Source organism: Aptenodytes patagonicus, chromosome 10 (assembly GCF_965638725.1).
Source record: "Aptenodytes patagonicus chromosome 10, bAptPat1.pri.cur, whole genome shotgun sequence".
Taxonomy (NCBI): Eukaryota; Metazoa; Chordata; class Aves; order Sphenisciformes; family Spheniscidae; genus Aptenodytes; species Aptenodytes patagonicus.
Genome location: NC_134958.1, coordinates 24,854,452 through 24,875,216, shown reverse-complemented (window position 1 = coordinate 24,875,216; position 20,765 = coordinate 24,854,452). Strand labels below are relative to the sequence as shown.

Genomic DNA, 20,765 nt, shown 5'->3' with positions numbered 1-20,765 from the left:
GCGTGATCCGCTGGCTTCAGCAGTTCAGACTGCATCGTGGGGGAGGCAGACAGAGCCCTGACCCCCCCAGACCAAGGGAGCCCCCAGAAGAGATGGGAACCCCGCCGGCGCTGAGGGAGCTCCCAACAGCAGCGGAGAGAGAGGATCCCACGGCTGTGCTCTGAGGGAAGGAGGTGAGGATGGGGCCCGGCAGGGTCACCACCACTGGGGAAGCCTGGATGGCCACTGTCGAGTCAGCGCAGCGGGCGACACAGGGCTCACTGCAGCTGCTTGCAAGTGGGGTTGGGCCAGAGGCACCGCAGGGGTCTGGGAGACAGGGTCTGAAGCAAGACATCTCTCGGTGAGGGAGGCAAAGCTGAAACACAGAGCAGAGAGGTAAAACAGACCCCAACATCAGCCTGCCTACCATTCCCTCAGCTCTCTCTGCAGATACACTTTGCTGCCCTCCATCTCCATTTCTTGCTCCACGTCCAGAAAGGGCCTGCAGCTGATCTTGCTAACACGCGCAACAGGCGTGACAGCTCACCTTAAGGCTAGATTTGAATGACTAGGAGCAAAGATGTGCCTAACTGGATCCTTATTACACCAAGACATCCTCCTGCATTTCCCGGTGCATTAGCACGGCTGAAGATGGATGAAATGATCCCAGCAGTAATTAACTGGGTTGAACAGGTGTCTCAGAAATCACCTCGTAAAAACACACACTGTGCCTGCAGCTCCCACAGCATCGTGCTGTCCGAGTTGCACAGCACAGGAAGGCTGACCCACTTTTGGGATAGGGCCCAGCAGAGTGGCTTCAAAGCACCTGTGGAAAGACTGATCATACCCCAGCCCCAGAACAAACATTGCTGCATTGAAGGAGGCACTGGATGCACGCGGCCATTTGGTTACAGACCACCTGCCGAAGGCAGAAATTCTGGTGGGCAGACCTCCCTGCAGCTCAGCCCCATTGATCCCCTTCTGCTTGAAAGAAACCCCCTCTTCCCAGCTCTCCCCAGCCAGCCCCATGAAAAGGGAGAGAGGTGACAGCCCTTCAACAGTCCTATTGCAGGGCCAAGCTGAGGCAGCCCAAGCATCAACCTGAGTAGCCACCATGACAGCAGTTCAGCCCAAAGAGAGAGATGGAGCGGACTCAGGCTTACCTGGTTCCTCGAGGAAAGGGAGGCAAGAGAGGAGAGAGGAGGATGCGGAGCCTGGAGCAGCGCAGGCTTTTATGCTGTGTCCCAGAGCCCCACGGGGGCCACAAGCATTCCTTGCTCATGATGCATCTAAAGACCTAGCCGTTGCCGCCTGCCGAGTCCCCGCTGGTGATTAAGCCCTTGCCTCTTTCATCTGACATGTTTTGCTCCCACTTCATTCCACCTAGAATCGTAGAATGAGTCATAGAATGGTTTTGGGTTGGAGGGGACCTTAAAGATCATCTAGTTCCAACCCCCGTGCCGTGGTCAGGGATACATTCCACTAGATCAGGTTGCTCAAAGGCCCATCCAACCTGGCCTTGAGCACTTCCAGGGAGGGGGCATCCACAACTTCTCTGGACGACCTGTTCCAGTGTCTCACCACCCTCATGGGAAAGAATTTCTTCCTCATAGCTTAGATAAATCTACCCTCTTTCTGTTTACAGCCATTACTCCCCGACCTATCAACACACTCTCTGATAAAGTGTCCCTCCCCAGGTTTCCTGAAGCTCTCTTGGGAGCCTGCTCTTCTCTAGGCTAAACTACCCCAACTCTCTCAGGCTGCCCTCATAGGGGAGGTGCTCCAGGCCCCTATCATCGTTGTGGCCCTCCCCTGGACCCGCTCCAGCAGGTCCGTGTCTGTCTTCTGCTGGGGGCCCTAGAGCTGAACACAGTACTCCAGGTGGGGCCTCAGGAGATCGGAATAGAGGGGCAGAATCACCTCCCTCGACCTGCTAGCCACGCTGCTTTTGATGCAGCCCAGGATACCATTGGCTTTCTGGGCTGCGAGCGCGCATTGCCAGCTCATGTCCAGCTTTTCATCCACCAATACACCCAAGTCCTTCTCCGCAGGGCTGCTCTCAATCCACTCATGGCCTAGCTTGTATCCATGCTTGGGATTGCCCTGACCCAGCTGCAGGACCTTGCACTTGGCCTTGTTGAACTTCAGGAGGTTCACACGGCCCCACCTCTCTAGCCTGTCAAGGTCCCTCTGGATGGCATCCCTTCCCTCTAGAGTATCAACCACACCACTCAGCTTGGTGTCATCCACAAACTTGCTGAGGGTGCACTCAATCCCACCGTCCATGTCCCCGACAAAAATGTTAAATAACACTGGTCCCACTACGGACCCCTGAGAGACACCACTCGTCACCGGCCTCCACCCGGACATCGAGCCGTTGACAACAGATCTTTGAGTGCAACCATCCAGCCAGTTCCTCACCCACCGAGTGGTCCACCTGTCAAATCCATGTCTCTCCATTTTAGAGACAAGGATATTATGTGGAACAGTGCCAAATGCTTTGCTCAAGTAGATGACGTCAGCCGCTCCTCCCTTATCCACCAGTGTTGTAACCCCGTCGTAGAAGGCCACTAAGTTTGTCAGGCATGATTTGCCCTTAGTGAAGCCATGTTGGCTGCCACCAATCACCTCTCTCTTTTCCGTGTGCCTTAGCACAGTTTCCAGGAGGATCTGCTCCATGATCTTGCTTGGGCACAGAGGTGAGACTGACCGGCCTGCAGTTCCACGGGTCGTCTCTTTCTCCCTTTTTAAAAATGGGGGTTGTGTTTCCCCTTTTCCAGTCACCAGGAATTTCACCAGTTGAAAATTTGATGGAGAGTAGTTTAGCAGCATCATCTGCTAGGTCCCGTGGACTTGTGCACGTTCAGGTTCTTTAGATGGTCTCGAACCTGATCGTCTCCTGTGGTGGGTGGTACTTCATTCTCCCAGTCCCTGCCTTTGGATTCTGTGAATTGGGTGGCGTGGCTAGAACACTTGCGCGTTGAAGACCGAGGCAAAAAGTTGTTGAGTACCGCAGCCTTCTCCACGTCGGTTGTAGTCAGGTCTACCTTTTCTCTCACCGGGGGGGGGTACAGTTTCTTTCATCTTCCTTTGTTGCCATAGGTACCTGAAGAAACCCTTCTTGTTATTTTTCACGTCCCTAGCCAAGTTCAGCTCCAGCTGTGCCTTGGCTTTCCTGATCCCCTCCTTCCACTCCCAGCCCATTTCCCCATAATCTCGCCAGGATGTGTATCCCTGCCTCCACCGCCTATGCATTTTGGTTTTGTGCTTTAGTTTGGCTAAGAGGTCTTGACTTAGACAAGCTGGCCTCCTGACTCCCCTCACCAACTTCTGGCACGTTGGGATTGAGAGCTCTTGTGCCCTAGGAAAAATGTCTTTCAATATCTCCCACCTCTCGTTCACTCCTTTATGTCAGAGGACAGTTTCCCAAGGGTTCCCACACATGAGCGCCCTAAAGAGCCGGAAGTTTGCCTTTCTGAGGTTTAGGGTCCTGACTCTACTCTTTACCCATCCTGTACCCCTCAAGACTGAGAATTCCACCAGGGCATGATCGCTGCAGCCCAGGCTACCTCCAACCTTGACCCCTCCGATAAGTTCTTCCGCACTAGTGAACAACAGGTCCAGAAGTGCCTCTCCTCTGGTTGGGCTCTCCATCACCTGTACTAGGAAGTTGTCCTGAACACACTCCAGTAGTTTCCTGGACTCCTTGCAGTTCGCTGTGCTGCTTTGCCAGCAGATGTCCGGGTGGCTGAAGGCCCCTATCAGCATCAGGGCCTGGCAAGCGTGATGCTTCGTAACATCGAAACGATTCGTCTGTGTGCCAGATTCAGAAGGTCGATTAACTCAGATCTCTCAGGCTTGTGTGGAGGAATATTTCAACTGTGTTTGTGTCATACGGATTGCCTTTGTCACATTGCCCTCTTCACGGTGAGCATGGCCAGCAATCGCGGTCAAATTCAGCTATGACGTCAGCTCTCAAGTGCTTTTAGTGCAGGCACTCAAGCTAAGCCTAGGAGACGTTTGTCCCCACGGGTCATTGTAGACACACAGGAGACTGTGGGTAAGTTCAGGCAGAAGGTCAAGACTGCGCAATCCCATGCAGGAGAAGAGACGCACCTCTCCAGGGATGTGGCAAAGCTCAACGGCAAGGAAGGACCATTGTGGGCTGGAGGGAAGCCCCCTGCAGGCAGGAGTGAGGGCCACGAGGACCTTGCTTATGCTCATCAGGCTCTGCCACAGCCTGTTTGTTCTGCCCGCGAGCCCAGGGAACAAAGGCAGATTCATAACGATGAAGAGCAGACCAGAGGGTCAGGCAGGTCTCCCTCAAGTGACCTCTCCATGGGATCTCCATAGCCATGTCCCTTGACCACTTCACCAGGCCCTCACGCTCCTTCCAACCAGGGGTCTGGGCTCAGCTTGGGAAGTGGAGAACCTGTTGGAAAGAAGCAAATCAAGGCAGAGGAGGGCGATCAAAGAGATGCCGGCGTCCTTCCCTGGACGAGACCCACACCCAAAATGACCTGGTTTGCTCGGCAAGGTCATCCCAGAGGCAGAGGCCTGGATGGCCTGCTTTGGAGGAGCGGCACAGGGCAGGGAGCCAGAAGAGCTCACGGCTCTTTTTCCTGGGTCAGGGATGGGGAGGCCCATTCCATGCATTTCAAACTACAAAGGGACATTGGATCCGTCTCCCAGAGCACCTGGGAGTCATCGTGATGTGGAAGAGTTGGGAAAAACCCTGAGCTCCAGGCAAACATGAGTCATTGTACTGTGGACTTCAGTGGACACGGTGCCCTGATCTCGGGCGTGCCAGGGATTCCAGAGCTCATAGGCCCAAAGTGCCACTGTCCTCAAGGGCATCTCCACACACTTTAGGACCATTCCTGCAACAACAGGTGCTTCTATGCAAGCTCCTGCATTTGCTGTGTTCCAAGGCACTGCCTTTTGGTGGCTGCTCAAGGGCTCGTATGACTCAGTACGCCTCAGGATAGTGATGGTTGGAAAGGAGCTCTGGAGGTCCTCTGGGCCGACCTCCTGCTCTGAGCAGACCAAACTTCCCGCATACCTCAGGAAGCTCTGGGTCTTGCCCCATTGACTTCTGAACACTGCCACTGTCAGAGAGGCCACTGTCTCCTGGGCAGCTCTTCCGGGGCTGCACCGTGCCCCCCCTCACTTCTTTTCCCACAAAGACAGCTGGCATTTCCCTTGTTGCAACTTGTTAGTGTTGAACTTGCCCTTTTGCAGTGCACGTCTCCGGAGAGTCTCGCTCCATCCTTACACAACCTCCTGTAGCTGTTGGGACACTGTGGTTCTTCACTTGCCTGGAATTTTCCTCTCGCTGGCCCCTCTGCTACTCAGGTACCAGTGACCTTGCAATCAGCATCCAAGCCATGTGCCTCCTTCTTTCCTACCCGGTATTCAGGCACAAGTGACCTCACAAGCACCTAGTGCTGCCATGAGCCTGCTCTGGCCCATCAGCTGCAGACAGAGAAGTGACCTTAAAATCAAAATGCAAACCACACGCCTGCTGCTGGCCCAGCAGGCAATGAGGTAGAAGGGAACTCACAAGCACATAGCCCAACATTTGCATGCTGCTGCTTATCAGGAACACAAGCACCTAGTACAAGCCGTGTTTCTGCAGATGGCCTCAGCTTTCATCAATGAGCTTGTGTTGGAAAGGAGCTTTCGAGATGACCCACTCCAACCATGTATCCACCAAACAGGTGCGCTTTCACCTGAGCAGGGGCTTGAGGCCTGGTCCCCACCCTACCAGCCAGGGGCTCTCACAGCTGAGCCTCCCAGGCCCACAAGTGGGCCACCAGGAGATGACCGTGAGGGTGCCAGCACTGGTGAGAAGATCCCAGGGTTATGGGGTAAGGTCTGGAGATGGATGTGAGTAAATACCAGGATTAGGAGTGAAGGCTCCCCTCCGGGATTTGCAGTGAAAACTCTGCTGTGACAGGCTTTCCCTCCTCCTTCCAGCCCTCCTGCCTGGAAGGGGTTTCTAGTAACTGGCATGAAATTGAAATGCAGAGCAGGTGGCAGGCCATGCACACATCCAGCTCAGGCTCTGGGGCATTTCTCTCCAACTCCCCTGCCAGGACAGAGAAACCCCACGCCATCCCACTGCAGGCTGCACGAGCACTGGTGGCATTATTCAGACAGACTGTGGCCAGGAAGTATGACCCACAGAAGAGGTCTTCCTGTGCACACGTCTATCAGGAAGAGGGGTCATGCACAGGGTGGGATCGGAGCGTGCCAAAGCATGTGGTGACTGAGAGAGATGCTGAGGGAGCTTGGTTTGTTCAGCCTGGAGAAGAGAAGGTGAGGGGGCAACTGACTGCAGGCTTCCGCTGTGCAAAGCACGGTTTGTAAAGAAGGCAGAGGCAGTCCCTTCCGGGACAAAATCAGGTGGACAAGGCGCCAAGGATCCTCCACTGTCTTTGCAGTTAGCCCTGCACTGAGCTGGACGATGGTCTACACACCTGCAAGTTGCCTTCCAACCGATGTTTCCTAGGACTGCATCATTCTTTGCAGCTGTTGCTGTTTTAAATAAAACCCTGATCATTTTTGATCCTTTTTGGCCTAGAATGGAAACGCAGACACGGAGCCCCTGGGGATGCCCCTTCTCCACTCTCCACACAAATCAAAATTAGAGCCCGACACCTAATGTTCTCTTTGTGTGTGCTTTTTGGTGGGTGGGGGTTATCCATAGGAGACAGGGCTGTTGTGGGTAGGTTTCCTGCTCATGCGACAATCTCAAGTCACTGTCGTGGGGTGCACACACGGGCGGTGTGCAGTAAAGGGCCTTTTCAGCAATGCCTTTATTCTTGGCATCCTTGTTAATCGGGTTGAATAAAAGTTTTCATGTGATCTGTATAATGGCACCTCCATGACGCCCACTTCTCTATCTCATTCTCAGCCTGGTTGTTTCATCCCACTTCTAAACCCCACCTAGTTCTAGGTTTGATCTGCATGAGCCATGGGCTCCATGGTTCCACGGAGAGCAGAAGGGCTGGGTTTGTGCAGGGAACACCAACTACTCTGCATTTCACTTTCAGTGACTATAGACCTTTCTGGGCTGGAAGGAGGAGGGAAAGTCTGTCCCAGCACAGCCTTCACTGCAAGTCCCAGCGGGAGCCTTCACTCCTAACCCTGGTATTTACCTCCCATCAATTCCCAGACCTCAGCCCATAACCCTGGGATCCGCTCACCAGTGCTGGCACCCTCACGGTCATCTCCTGGTGGCCCACTTGTGGGCCTGACAGGCTCGGCTATGAGAGCCCCTGGCCAGTAGGGTGGGCTAGTAGGGCCTAGGGCCTCAAGCCGAGGGCACTACGTTTGTGCAGAGAGGAAGCAAGGTGGGGAGGAGGGGATGGAATTGCATCTCCCACCGGCTACAGGAGGTTATGGAAAGGATGGAGCCAGACCCTCCTGAGAGGTGCACTGCAAAAGGGCAAGAGGCAACAATCACAAGCTGCAACAAGGGAAATACCATCTGTCTTTGTGGGAAAAGAAGTGACGGGGGCGCAGTGCAGCCCTGGAAGAGCTGCTCAAGAGATGGTGACCTCTCTGACGGTCGCAGTGTTCAGAAGTTGACGGGAGCCTTCTGAGGCAACTGGGAAGCTTGGTCTGCTCGGAGCAGGAGGTTGGCCCAGAGAACCTCCAGAAGTACCATCCAGCCCACATTATTCTGGGGTGCACTGAGTCCAACGGGCCCCCGAGCAGCCACCAAAAGGCAATGCCTTGGAAGGCAGAGGTGGCACGAGATTGCACAGAAGCACCAGTTGTTTCGGGAATGGTGCTAAAATGTGTGGAAACAGCCTAGAGGAAAGCAGCACTTTTGGAGGAATGAGGCTATGAGCTCTGCTATCCCTAGCATGCCTGAGGCCGGGACACCGTGTCCACTGGATTCCACAGCAGGGTGACTCATGTTTGCCTGGAGCTCAGGGTTTTTCCCAACGCTTCCACATCACGATGACTCCCAGGTGCTCTGGGAGACGGATCCAATCTCCCTTTGTAGTCTCAAATGATGGAATGGGCCTCCCCATCCCTGACCCAGGAAAAAGGGACGTGAGCTTTTGGCTCCCTGCCCTGAGCCTCTCCTCAAAAGCAGGCCATCCAGGCCTTTAGCCTCCGGGGTGACCTTGTTGAGCAAAATAGGTCAACCTGGGTGTGGGTGTCCTTCAGGGAAGGACGTGGGCATCTCTCTGATCACAAAACCAGGCCGTGGTAGAGCCTGATGAGTGTAAGAAAGGTCCTCGTGGCCCTCACTCCTGCCTGCAGGGGGCTTCCCTCCAGCCCACAATGGTCTTTCCTTGCTGTTGAGCTTTGCCACATCCCTGGAGAGGTGAGTCTCTTCTCCCATATGGGACTGTGCAGTCTTGACCTCCTGCCTGAACTTACCCGCTGTCTCCTGTGTGTCTAGAATGACCCGCTGGGACAAATGTCTCTCAGGGTTAGCCTGAGTGCCTGCACTGAAAGCACTTGAGAGCTGACTTGAGGTGCCCTTCATGGTTGAATTTCAACATGACTGGTGGGCATTGCTCTCTGTGAAGAGAGCAATGTGACAAAGGCATTCCATATGATGCAAACCCACTTAAAATCTCCCTGCACACTAGCCTGAGACCTCGAAGCTAACTGGCTTTGTGAAGCTGGGACACAGACGAATTGTTTTGATGTTTGGTGGTATGAAGCAGGAGCAAAACATTTCAGATGAAAGAGGCAAGGGCTTAATCACCAGCGAGGCCTCGGCAAGCGGCAACGGCTAGGTGTTTAGATGCATCATGAGCAAGGAGTGCTTGTGGCCCCCGTGGGGCTCTGGGACACAGCATAAAAGCCTGCGCTGCTCCAGGCTCCGCATCCTCCTCTCTTGCCTCCCTTTCCTTGAGGAACCAGGTAAGCCCGAGTCCGCTCCATCTCTCCCTGTGGGCTGAACTGCTGTCACAGGGGTTATTCACGTTGATGCTTGGGCTGCCTCAGCTTGGCCCTGCAATAGGACTGTTCAAGGGCTGTCACCTCTCTCCCTTTTCATGGGGCTGGCTGGGGAGAGCTGGGAAGAGGGGGTTTCTTTCAAGCAGAAGGGGATCAGTGGGGCTGAGCTGCAGGGAGGTCTGCCCACCAGAATTTCTGCCTTCGGCAGATGGTCTGTAACCAAATGGCCGCGTGCATCCAGTGCCTTCTTCAATGCAGCAATGTTTGTTCTGGGGCTGGGGTATGATCAGTCTTTCCACAGGTGCTTTGAAGCCACTCTGCTGGGCCCTATCCCAAAAGTGGGTCAGCCTTCCTGTGCTGTGCAACTCGGACAGCACGATGCTGTGGGAGCTGCAGGCACAGTGTGTGTTTTTACGAGGTGATTTCTGAGACACCTGTTCAACCCAGTTAATTACTGCTGGGATCATTTCATCCATCTTCTCCCGTGCTAATGCACCGGGAAATGCAGGAGGATGTCTTGGTGTAATAAGGATCCAGTTAGGCACATCTTTGCTCCTAGTCATTCAAAACTAGCCTTAAGGTGAGCTGTCACGCCTGTTGTGCGTGTTAGCAAGATCAGCTGCAGGCCCTTTCTGGACGTGGAGCAAGAAATGGAGATGGAGGGCAGCAAAGTGTATCTGCAGAGAGAGCTGAGGGAATGGTAGGCAGGCTGATGTTGGGGTCTGTTTTACCTCTCTGCTCTGTGTTTCAGCTTTGCCTCCCTCACCGAGAGATGTCTTGCTTCAGACCCTGTCCCCCAGGCCCCTGCGGCGCCTCTGGCCCAACCCCACTTGCAAGCAGCTGCAGTGAGCCCTGTGTCGCCCGCTGCGCTGACTCGACAGTGGCCATCCAGGCTTCCCCAGTGGTGGTGACCCTGCCGGGCCCCATCCTCACCTCCTTCCCTCAGAGCACAGCCGTGGGATCCTCTCTCTCAGCTGCTGTTGGGAGCTCCCTCAGCACCGGCGGGGTTCCCATCTCTTCTGGGGGCTCCCTTGGTCTGGGGGGGTCAGGGCTCTGTCTGCCTTCCCCCCGATGCAGTCTGAACTGCTGAAGCTGCTGGATCATTCCCTTTGGATTAGGAAGGAAGATAGGAACTCTGCAGGAAGAGCGTGGCCACGACCTGCATTCGGGCTGTGTGTCCTCATCCCACATGGCAGGAGGGACCTGGGCCCGCTGCTCCTCGCTGCACGGCAGGCCTCGCCGTGCCTCCTCTGGCTCTGCTTTGCTCTGAGCTCCTCGAGAAAGGGCTCGTTCTCTTCTGCTTTGCTGAACCTCCTGCTGATGGGGGGAGGGTGCGGGAGTTAGGGACTGCTCTTGGTGGGCTGGGATTGCCACCGAGTAGGGCAGAATGGGAAAAGGCAAGTGCTTTGTGTGGAGCTTGTTCTTGGGAAATGGGCCATTCTCTGTGCCTCCCTGAACCCTGCAGATGTGTTTCTTGGTCTCTGTCCTGTGCCACTGTATTTCGTCCTTCTCATTAAAGACTTTGTGCAGCATAGCTGGAGACTCGTGGTGGTTTGTTCTCCTCCTCCCTCAGTTAGCCACCTGCTGTGCAAGGAAGAGCATTGGCCTTTGTCCTGTTCTTGCCACCAGTTGTGGATGGAGCTCCCTGAACTGATACCAGAGCACCAAAAATAAGCAGGGAGACACGAGAAAGACCAAAAAGCCTCAGGGAAATGGAATGTGAGTTTGTAGCCTTGTGATCACGACTCTGTGATATCTCTCAGGTTCTGCCTTGAGTCACGCCACTGAAAGCATTCAAGAGCTGATCTCATTTCTTCTGCCAGCGTACCCACCGTGTCTTGCATGTATGCTCAGGAAGCAGTGACTTTTCGCTGCCTGCCCTGAGTACCCCAGGCCAGAGGACAGAAGCAGGCTTATGAACTGGGCTGAGATGGCAACACTTGCTGAGGTGGCAGGAAAAAATGGGCACGTGTGCCCAGCTGAGTTGTGGAGGCCCCCTTCAGAAACAGGCAGGGACAAGTTGCCTTCCTGAGCCTGAATCTCAGGCAGGGTCCTGGCATTTGGAAGGCAGGTTTATGCCTCCTTTCCTTTTGGTGATGCGTTTCTCTCCTCAATGCTGCACCACCAAAAGCTCTCGGCAGTCATTGCTGCTCCAGGTGCATGAGCTTTGGGGCAGGTGCACGTCTCCCCCTCACTGGAACAGGTGGAAATACAAGAAATGTCACACCCAGTAACCCTGTTTTACTGCAAGGGTGGCCAAAGATGGGAATTTTCTTCAGAAATTTCATATGAAACACAGTCATGGCACTTCTCTCTTTCACTGCTGTTGTGGGAATGAACTCCAGGGGATGGGTATGCAGTGGAAAGGAGGAAAGTGCTGGTCTGGACGTAGGCAGTGTGACTGCAAGATGGGGTTAGGGTGGGCCTTTCAGTAAGGAAGAGACCATGCACAGTCACAATCCCCCGCTTTGTAACTCCACCAACTTATAGCACTGCTATTGACAGAGTGGGAGTCTGTAAATACTCTGCCAACCCAAACCTTCCATACAACCCCACCGCCCAGAATGGTTTTTGACTGTCAGCACAGCAAAGAACATTGCTTTTTTTTGATTTAAGCAGCCCTGGAAGGAGAGACTTGAGAAGCTTCACCCACTTCAGGTAGAGAGTCTAGGTGAGAGAGGCTCCTTGCGTTTCCCTTGGCCCACAGGCCATAAGCTGCAAGAGAAATGAGGGTGTCTCAGTTCTTAGTTACCAGCAACATCATTACATCCAGTTCCAGTAAACTTCAGGGTGCCTCTGCAATGCTGCAGCCTGGACGGGGTAGGTGTAGCATCTCCAGGGTGACTTCAGATCAGACAGACAGGCCTTTGAGCCATTCCATAAAGAACAGGCCTCCTCCCACCACACTCCAAAATTGCATAGCTGGCCTCATGAAGCACAGTCTGTCCCCTGACCACCACCTAGGCATTCTCAGTCTTCATCTGTTCCCTGCCTTAGCAGCGTGCTTTTCTTGCCAGGTGCAACCAGCCGCAGCAGCAGCAAGACCAGCTCTGTGCCAGGCCAAAACTGCCTCTCTCCTGGCCCCTGTACCAGCACTGCAGTGAAGAGCCAAGTCTGGAGCCCTCCCAACAGGCAGATAGCACTGGTCTCTCTTGCTCTCAAGGCTGCAGGGAGGAGAGGGGAGTGGCTTGAAACCCCAGGGGAAAGCTGGGAATTTTTTGAGCAGGAGAGGCTGCCTGCAGAGGATGTAAGAAACCCTGGAGCCAGGCTGAAGAGACGTTTGTCAGCCTTGGCCAGGAATCTAACCCGGGTCTACTGCTTGGAAGGCAGCTATGCTCACCACTAAACCACCAACGCACCTGTGGGCAGTGCTGCCTCCTGCTCCTCCAGATCAGAGCCTGGCCTGCCTCCTGCTCCTCCGCTTCACAGACTGGCCGGCCTCCTCCTTCCAGTCTCCCCGCGCACACACTTACTTCCTTAACTCGCTCCTCATGTTCACCCTCTCGACTGCAACCACCTCCCACCCTTGCTCTGCATGCAGTCAGCCACGCAGCCATCTTTCCATAGATCTCTGCCACTCTAGCAAACCGTTCCCTCTACACACCAACACCCTGCATGGCAAGTGTCATAGTCTTTGTTCAAGGATTGACACCACCCTACGTCCCCAAGAGGCTGGACGTGCTGCCGGGGGGTCACCATCTCCCCTGCAGTAATGTCCCCATGCTAGCGCTCACAGCAGGCTTGGAGTCCCCCTCAGATAAATTTGAGAAGCAATGCGGGGACTAATATCCCACCCCACAACTACCACCAGCCCTGATGGTCTCCACGCAGCTGCCTTCCCTTCTTCCCTGGAAGCAGTCACGACCAGCTGGGGAGTGAAAGCATCCCCTGTGGCAGGATATCCCAGATACCTGGCTGAGGGCAAGGCGTTGGGAGCTGCAGCTATAGCCCCTGGGGTTACGCCTCTCAAGGCCTCTGGAAGGCTGGCACCAGGTGCCCGTCATGCTCAGTGCAGGTCCCAAATGCAGGGCTTTGAGTGAAGCCTGGCCCTGAAACTCGCAGGGAGCTAGGTGTCATTGCAGAGGGCATGTAATCAGCAGGGCAGAGAGGGTTGGAGCAGGTAGTTGTGGCCGAGTGGTGAAGGCGATGGACTAGAAATCCATTGGGGTTTCCCCGCGCAGGTTCGAATCCTGCCAACTACGGGGCGCAGTCCCCTTTTGGGCTGCCTGCAATTGACCCCGCTGCAGCCGTGGGACTCTGCTCCACACTGTACCTGGTGCCCAGGGAGACAGTAAAACCCACTTGCCTACAGCACTTGGCCTCTCCTGTCCCCGTCCCACCCCTTGAAATTCTTGGATGGATGGATGGGAAATCCTGCTCCCATTGACAAGGTAGGCAAGTTGGGGGAAGAGAATGGACCAGTGCTGAGTATGAGCTGTGAAAAGAGGTCCACTGTTGTTGGTTGTTGAGCAGAAGTTAAGAGCCTGATCTCGCCTGACATCCCAAGCAGCACAGCCCCACCAGCTCTCTTCCCTACACCTGAAGCTACAGCACCTCATCTCCAAAGAGAGCTTCCACAACACGGCCCTCATTGCTAAAGATGAAGGGAGGACACCTCATGGATCTGAGATCTAGCCAGCACTCACAAAGTGCCCCTCACTTTAGGTCTCACAAAGGCAGACTGGTGTGGAGCAGCAGGGAAGTGGGGGGAAGAGCCTCACGAAGAGGTTCTACCAGATCTGCCTGCTCAGAGCCTTCCTGGGATGCCTTGTAGCATTTAGGAAAGGGCACCTCCCAGTCCGGCGCTGCCCTGGGGCGACTGGGAGCCACCTCCACCCCCAGCAGTGCTGGGCAGGATAGGCACCGCTGAAGGAATGATGAGCAGGGGTTGGGGTTTCTCTGACTCCCTGGCACCCTGCATGGTGACAGGGGCAGCCCTTGGCTGTCGGCGAGCTGCAAGGGCAGGGCTGCGCCAGGAAGGAGGACAAGCCGGGAGCTGTGGGGGAGCGCAGCACAGCACGGGCAGGGTAAGGCCCACACAGGCGGTGTGAAAGGCAAGGCCCTACCTGCCATGCAACTTGCTTAGAGGAGCAAACACTGCCTAGGACTAAGAGCGTTTACCTCAGGGTCAACGTGACCTGAAGACCCAACCTAAACCGGCTCTCACTGGCTGAGAACACCCCATACAGACGATAAAACAATAGGAGCTTTGTCTTTCAAAAAAACCCCAGGTATGTAACTATGGCCAGAACAGCAATGGACCTGAATCTAGTATAAAACCCCTCCACCTGCACGGGACATTGGTTTAGAACGATGAAGATTAACACCCCACTGACCATACGTCCACACCACCTGCCTGGGAGAAGCACATACGGATTTTGTGAGCAACAGTAACTGATTAGCCCACCCCTTAACATGAGTAATTGGACTGGTTGACACAGCTGTATTGTAAACATATATAAACCCTGCTTTCCTCTAGGTCGGGGTCCTCCATGCGTTAGGCTGGGGCACTGCTATGTGCACAGCTAAAATCGGAGCATTATTTCCCTTGGTAATTGTATGCTAAGCGTCCTTGTCTCCCTCCCCAGCTGGCAAAGGACTGACTTTTATGCCGGGAACAGGCCCACAGCCCCCTGGGAGATGGATTTCTGGGCAGGGTTGCAGCCCTCGTGAGCTTGCTGGAGAGCAGCTCCTCTCTGCCCTGCAAAGCTACAGGGCTGTCCCCTCGCTCCAGGGGACAGCTCGGGTGCTCAGAGAGAAAGTCCCCATCCAGGGTTATGGGCAGGAGGTGTGGGGAGAAGGGCAAGGCAAGGCCCTTGCGCTTCCCACCCCAGGCCCACCGCCAGTGAGCTTTCCAGGGAGACATTTCTCCAGCCTGGGCGAGGGTGCGGGTAAGAGGAATGGAAAGGTGTGAGCACAAGTGCTGGTGCTGGCAGTGCCGGGGAGCATCGGGCAGGGCTGTGGGAGGTGCCGGCTGAGGTGCTGGGGGGAGCAGAGTGGCGCAGCGGAAGCGTGCTGGGCCCATAACCCAGAGGTCGATGGATCGAAACCATCCTCTGCTAGATGCTTCTTTTCCCTGCTCCTGACAGCTGCTGCCTCTCCCAGCAAGTTTCAACCTGCGCTGCTCTAGCGCTCTGGGCAGCCGTGGCCATGGCCCTACTGCTCCCTCAGCCCCTGCTCTCTGCCGCTGCCACCTTCTTTCTCCTTTGCCTTCTTAGGAGCCAGCACTCCCAAAGTGCCCCTCGGCAAAGCAGACGGGTGGGTGTGGACCAGCAGGCAGCTCTCCCCACAAGGAAGGGGGTGTCCTGGGGACACAGGTGTTTCTCCCTTCCCATCAGGCAGCTCAGTCCCCAACTTCACAGCCACAGGTGGGAACCTCCAGGGATCTGCACGTGGGGAGGAGGACAAGGCTGCTGCTACTTTGGGAAACTCCAGTGCCTGTCGGCTTTACCACCTGGGCGCTTCCACCGTCATAGTCTGTTTGCTGCCGTGCCCACTTGTAGGTCTAGCCAGGAGCAGGGCCGAGCAGGTATTCCCAATGGGCGCTGTATTGGCTATATGTGGTTAGCTGTTGGGAGGGGAGGGGAGAGGAGTGCTGCAAGGTGGCTTCTGTGAGAAGAGGTAAGGGGCTGCCCTGTGCCAGACACAGCTGGTTCCAGCTGCCTCCACAACACTGAGGCATCTCTGAAGTTTGTGGCATGGAGAGCACCCGTGATGGAGCTCCAGGATGACTTGCTCCTTCCCTTGCCAGGCCATGGATTGCAATGACCCTTCAAAAACAATCGAGAGTGGCCTCTTCCAGAAGTCCTCCTTGTCTGAGTGCTTCTGTGAGCTGGCAGCAGGAAGACGGCATGGGTATCTGCAAGGGAGCTCCCTGCTACCTGAGTACCTGATGGGCCAAAAGCCAGATGGGCATGTAGCATGGAATGTGGCAGATGCTCATATCTGACCATGAAACCTGAGCTAGAAGTGATCCACCTGGCCTATTTGCACATTACACAATAGGAATCATAATTGTTACCCTAGCATTGCCTGCTTTTCACTCACCGATTGCTGAGCTGATACAAGACCGGTGAACAAGATATGGACGTACCTAGTGCCTAAGAAGAAATCCAGGCTAGTTGCTGTGCCTTTTCAATTCAACCAAAGGGCACATCACGCAACCACACGTTAGCCCGGGACAGCGTGAACGGGACTCCAACTGGGGCAGACTCCGACTGTGTTAGCTCAGCGTTATGCCCTGCGGTATTCCCAATGGGCACTGTATTGGCTACATATGGCAAGGTTTTGGTAGCGGAGGGGTCAGGGGGTGCAGCAGGGTGGCCTCTGTGAGACGAGGTAAGGGGCTGCCCTGTGTCGGACACAGCCAGTTCCAGCTCCAGAGTGGACCCACCGCACGACACGGATGAGCCATCAGCAAAGTCTGTGGCCCCCCTGTGAAAACACATACCGGAAAGGGCAGAATACACCGGGCAGAGGGAGGAGGAAGGAACAAAAGGAGTGGGAAAGAGCAGAGGGAAGCTGCGTCCGGCTTGGGCAGGCAAAGGAGCCTGGTGCGAGGGAGTGAAGTTGAGCCTGGGACCGGGGAGAGGAAAGGTGGTGGTTGATGTTTGTCTTTTTGTTTCTCACTACGTGAATCTGTTTTAACTGGCAAAAAATTATTTTTTCCCAAATCAAGCCTGGTTTGCCCACAACAGTTTTTGCTAAGCCACGTCCTTGTGTTTATCTTGAGCCATGAGCTTTCTCATGCAGCCTTCAGTGCCCTGCACCCCAGCGAAGGTGGGGAAAGGAGTGAGCAGCTGGGTGGGTGTTTGGCTGTGCTCATACCACCAGAGGTGCATAGACACAAGCGCACGTACACTTGCATAGTACATGCACAGCTGGCACACGTATGAACGCAGATGGGGAGCGGCACCATTTCCAGCACCCACAGAAGCACCACCAGCACTGGCACAGGCATGAACAAGACAGCTGGCCCAAGCCTTTTCTTTCCCTCTGGCTGCTTAGGGCTGGAGATCAGTGCTGGAGACAGACCCCCTCCCTCCCACATGCACGCCAGCAGGTCCCTCGAACCCCTGGCCGTACCATAGGTCCGTGCAGAGTCCATGCCCGGAGCTCAGTCCTGGTGTGTCCAGCGTCCTGCTCCAAGCCTGGGCAGTCCCTGATGCTGATCTCCCCTAGTCGGCGGCTAGTGCAGCTTGAGATTCCCTAGCCAGCATCTTACACACACAGAAAAGCACACACAGCCTCGCAGCTTGAGGTCGTGCGTGTGTGTGCAGGGGGCTGGCAGGAGGAGGCCGGCCAGGCTGCCCAGTGGAGGAGCAGGAGGGAGGAGGCCACCAGGTGCGTTGGTGGTATAGTGGTGAGCATAGCTGCCTTCCAAGCAGTTGACCCGGGTTCGATTCCTGGCCAACGCAGAGAAACTTTTCTTCAGCCAGGCTCCACAAGTGCCTTGCCTCTGCTGCTCCAAAGGAACCCAGCTTCCCTCAGCAAGTCCAGCTCCCACAGGGCGTCGAGCCACGCTCCCCTTGACTCCCAACACAGCCTTGCCTGGTGGCCAGGCCTCTGGGCACCTCCTAGGCCAGCAGACACAGGCCTGCCTTTTAGCAAGGCCAGCCTTGGCAAAAGCAGACTGCGGGGGCTGCTTTGGACCATACAGAGATTCTCAGGGAGTGTTGAAGCACTGGAGCACCTGCCCAGAGAACTTTGGGACTCTCTATGCCTGGGTATCACACTCAAGTTCCCATGGGGCTCACGCACTGAGCCACCTGCTCTAGCTTTGGGGCTAGCCCTGCTTTGAGCAGGCATTTGGACTAGTGACCTCCTGAGAGATGCCTTGCAGTCTAGCTCCTTCCATGAAGCAACAAGTCCCAGGGAGAGCTGTGCCCTCCTTCCTCTGCACCACGGGCAGTAAGTGAGCCTCTTCCCCACAGGAACTGGAGCTCAGTCGTTGCTCAGCACTTGGCGCATCTCCTGTCCTTTTGCCTTCACGCTCCAGCCCCTTTGCCACACGCTGACTCCTTGAGACCGGCACAGCATTCCCCCAGGGGTTGGTGTGGCAGAGCCCTCCTTGCCCAGCCTTCCCGGCCACGAGGAGGGAGGAAGGAAGCACCCTTGTTGCCCCAGGAACCATCCACAAGGCAGCACTGCCGGCCAAGTGCTTGTCTTGCAATATCCTGAGGCTCTGGGGGGAATGGAGAGAAAGGTAGACGTGTGCCTGGAGGCCCTTGACCACGTGTTGGCGTGTGCAGAGTCATAATTTGCTGATGGTTCCTTTGGTTGCTCCCATGAAGGCTTGCCTTGGCCTTTGCGAGACGCTGCCCCTGTGCTGGTACTGTGTGGTCCAAAGTGGCTGTAGGAGCTGCGGTCACCTGTCAGCAGCCCTTGGCGGGAGCAGGGCAAGGGTGGTCCCAGGAGCCAGCTCCCCCTGCAGCAGTGCCAGGAGGAGGCTGGCTGAGGTGGGCTGGCTCTGGCAGCCGCCAGGGGAGGAGCAGCAGAGGCAGCGTTAGCAGCAGCAGCCGCAGCAGCAGCAGTGGGTCAGGATGGCCGAGCAGTCTAAGGCGCTGCATTCAGGTTGCAGTCTCCGTGGGAGACGTGGGTTCGAGTCCCACTCCTGACAGGCTCCTCTCTCTTGGTGGCCTCCTTCAGAGCTTCTCTCTCTTGCCCCGCCCCCCCTCTCTTAAGTGGGGGCTCTGCTCAGCCTGCTGTCCGGCCCTTGCTGCAGTCCCAGCTGTTGCCGAAGGAGAAATGGGCATAACCGTGCAGCCCCCAGTAGCAGGTGATTAGGCCTAGAACAGAAACATGGCCCCTAGGGAATTCCACTTTTCCACTCTCCCCTACAAAACTCACATTCTGCATGCCTCTCGCCTAAAATGCGGCTCTTTGGACATTCACCCACAACATCCTCCCTCCCTGCTTCCACTTAGCCCTCCAACAACCCTTCTGGGCAGAAGGCGTTCCAGGGAGTCAGGGAGTGCATCCTCCTGCTTCAAGCAGGCTCACACCAGCTGATGGGTGCTTTGTCCTTTCGGGTCATAAAGTACCTTGAGGGCAGACATGTCACAGCCTCTCTGCACCCCTGTTCCCATGCTTAGGCACCCTCAGGGTGATCATTTTTGTTTGTGTAGCCAGTCACAAACTGCCTGTTCACTTTCTGACCACTGGCTCCCATCCTCCAGCCGTCGCAGTAACCTCCTTGTGGGCACTGGGAGGCTCCCATTAGATACCCGCTAAGTTTTTTCTTCTCCCAGCTAAGCAAGCCTTGGGTCCTCAGCCTCTCCTCACAAGGCCAGAGCCCCCGGCCCCTGACTGTCCTAGGGATCCTCCGCTGAACTTGCTCCAGTTTATCATCACTTTTCCCTGGTTCCCCAGATAGTCTTCCCTCCCCATTTTTGGAGACTGGGGCAACTTCGCCCTCTCGTTAGTCATTAGGGAGCTCCCCTGCCCTCTGCTCCCAAAGCTGGAGAGCCCCTGAGATGCGTCCTTCCCTCTTTCAGGCCCAGGGCACACTCTATAGGTGCCAATCCAGGATGTGGCGTTGACCAGCAGGGTTTCAACCCAGAAAGTTTCCCTCAACTGGCAGTTCCTCACCGGCAAATGCAACCAGCACCAGTGGGAAGAGGGGCAGGTGGGAGTAAAGGCCCACCAGTAGGAGGTCAACAGGGACATTGCAGGCTCTAGGGTATTTCTCTCCAACACTGCTGACAGGACAGAGACATCCTTTTTCAGAAGGACCGCAGTCTGCAGAAGGACGTTTATCAGGAAGAGGGCACGTGCACAAGGTGGTATCAGAGTATGCCAGAGCACGTCGTGATTGAGGGAGATGCTGAGGGAACTGGGTTTGTTCAGCCTGGAGAAGAGAAGAGGAGGGCGGGGTTCTGCTGTGTGAAGGTGGCTCTCTGGCTTGCCAAGGCCTACCCTCAGCCAGAAGGACCGCAGGAGGTGAGGTGACCTGGCCTCCTGTGTGGTCAGCCTGGCCTGAGCTGCAGCTCCCAGGTGCTGGCGAGCTCTGGGAGATCTCTGGCTCCCAATGAAGCCTGTAAGGGGGCACAAAGTGTCCTCCCCGCAGTGTCGCACAGGGAGGAGCAGCATCCGAGGCTCCTGTGGTAGGAACATTTGCCATGACCCCAGCAAATGGGCTGGGGACCACAGGAGTCCCAGCAGGCAGTGCTGTCAGGAAGGAAACCGAGGACAAAATGTCCTGAGCAATGAAGCTGCCTGCACTGGTCCATATGGCCTCCTGGCTCCCCGAGTGCTGGATGAGACCAATGAGCCTGGGTAGAGCCCCAGGAACACCCTCCATTGCCTGGAGATCCACTGTCTCAGCCCCAGAAGGGACATCTCCCCTCCAGTGGCAGTACAGTATCTGTATGGGAAAGAGCTATCTCTGTCCCCATACCCATGCCCTGGAGGGGGGTTCCTCCACCCCTTTGAAAGACCTTCAGAGAGTGGGCCCTGCTCTTGCTGCAGAATGATCCGCCAGCTGCAGCAGTTCGAACTGCAGTGAGGGGGAGGCAGACACAGCCCTGACCCCCCCAGACCAAGGGAGCCCCCAGAAGAGATGGGAACCCCGCCGGCGCTGAGGGAGCTCCCAACTGCAGCTGAGAGAGAGGATCCCACGGCTGTGCTCTGAGGGAAGGAGGTGAGGATGGGGCCCGGCAGGGTCACCACCACTGGGGAGGCCTGGATGGCCACAGTCGAGTCAGCGCAGCAGCTGACACAGAGCTGACACAGGGCTCACTGCAGCTACTTGCAAGTGGGGTTGGGCACCACAGAGGCAGTGGGAGACATCTCCCGGTGAGCGAGGCAAAGCTGAAACACAGAGCAGAGAGGGAACGCTTGGCCATTTGCTAAGC

General features: G+C 55.8%; 4 non-coding genes across 4 annotated transcripts; all 4 read left to right on the top strand.

Annotated features, from left to right (window-relative positions):
* The first annotated feature begins 13,030 nt into the window (after window positions 1-13,030).
* On the top strand, window positions 13,031-13,112 carry TRNAS-AGA (transfer RNA serine (anticodon AGA)). Its single transcript has one exon. It is a non-coding gene; the product is annotated as a tRNA-Ser (tRNA).
* Window positions 13,113-14,900: 1,788 nt separating this feature from the next.
* Window positions 14,901-14,972, top strand: TRNAM-CAU (transfer RNA methionine (anticodon CAU)). Its single transcript has one exon. It is a non-coding gene; the product is annotated as a tRNA-Met (tRNA).
* A 2,283-nt stretch (window positions 14,973-17,255) lies between these two features.
* TRNAG-UCC (transfer RNA glycine (anticodon UCC)) lies at window positions 17,256-17,327 on the top strand. The gene has a single exon. It is a non-coding gene; the product is annotated as a tRNA-Gly (tRNA).
* A 1,119-nt stretch (window positions 17,328-18,446) lies between these two features.
* Window positions 18,447-18,529, top strand: TRNAL-CAG (transfer RNA leucine (anticodon CAG)). Its single transcript has one exon. It is a non-coding gene; the product is annotated as a tRNA-Leu (tRNA).
* The last annotated feature ends 2,236 nt before the right edge of the window (window positions 18,530-20,765 follow it).